Source organism: Zerene cesonia, chromosome 6 (assembly GCF_012273895.1).
Source record: "Zerene cesonia ecotype Mississippi chromosome 6, Zerene_cesonia_1.1, whole genome shotgun sequence".
Lineage (NCBI taxonomy): Eukaryota > Metazoa > Arthropoda > Insecta > Lepidoptera > Pieridae > Zerene > Zerene cesonia.
The window spans coordinates 4,415,916-4,417,120 of NC_052107.1; the positions used below are offsets into that span (position 1 = coordinate 4,415,916).

Consider the following 1,205-nt stretch of genomic DNA (forward strand, 5'->3'; position numbering starts at 1 on the left):
GTAATGAATTTAAGCTTGATTCCATTACTGAAATTTTTTTTTTGCTTTCATCTTGGGCGGGTGTAGCCGTTTTCGAACAGTAAATGGTTTAGAAATTAAAAACTTTTCAACGGATTTTAAACGCGATTTATTCATTATATTATTAACCCGACGTTTCGAACACTTTGCAGCGAGCGTGGTCACGGGGAGACTCGTCAAGTGTTCGAAACGTCGGGTTAATAATATAATGAATAAATCGCGTTTAAAATCCGTTGAAAAGTTTTTAATTTCTAAATGTATAATACTCGCGTGAAACCAAACACAAGAAAATACTAGCATAATGGTTCTTCACGAGGATTAATTTTTTCAGTAGAGATTGTTTTTTGTTTTGGAGTATCTTCTCTACTCGTCGACGGTTGAGGACTATCTTTGACTGTATTTTGTGGCTAAAAAAACAAAGAATTGATTACGAGTATTTTTTAAAATTGATTTATTAAAATAGCAACTAATACAGGCTCTATTCAACCTATCATTTAATACCAAAATTTTTTAATATTCTTATCTCATGATCTTAATTATCGATCCATCAAAATAGTAAAATATTATAAACCGCGAGTAGTATTGATGTAATCCAAAAAATAGTAAATAATAATAATATAAACCAGGTACAAAAAAAACTTCTTGACTTACCTTAAGACTTGTGAAAAACGTTAAATTTCTTGCTTTGTTCTGAGTTATTTTTTGATTTAAAAATTCAATATTATTTTTGATATTCACTTCAAATTGCTTGCCATCATTTTTGTATTCTTGCTTGAGATCGTTCCAAATCTTATTGACATTTTCTTGTATAATCGTTGATTTTTTATCCGGATAACATTTCTTATAAGAGTTAAATAATTTTTGATAAAGTTCACCTCTTATCGATGTCATTTTTTTAAATATATATCTGAAGTATAAAATCGAAGAGTGACAAATTTTGGTTATGAAGACTATAAAAAAGCGTCTATATTAGTTCACTGCTAAATGACGAATGAAGGAATAACATAATAACAAATACATGAGAAACAGTATTTTCATTTGTTACTGAGTCGAGAGCGCAAGATACATGGAAACGTTGCTCTCTTAAGTATCGGAAAAACAAAGAAACAAATTGTGACGGATTGCAACGCCGCTAGAGCCAAGTCAAAACACTAGAGCTAAGCCGCAGAGCTCTCGCGCTTGTGTCG

General features: G+C 30.9%; 1 protein-coding gene across 1 annotated transcript in view; it reads left to right on the plus strand.

Annotated features, from left to right (window-relative positions):
• The window catches only part of LOC119840598 (TBC1 domain family member 5 homolog A), an 11,173-nt gene that overhangs the window by 3,998 nt on the left and 5,970 nt on the right, over positions 1-1,205 (plus strand). The gene's annotated exons all lie outside the window — the stretch shown is intronic.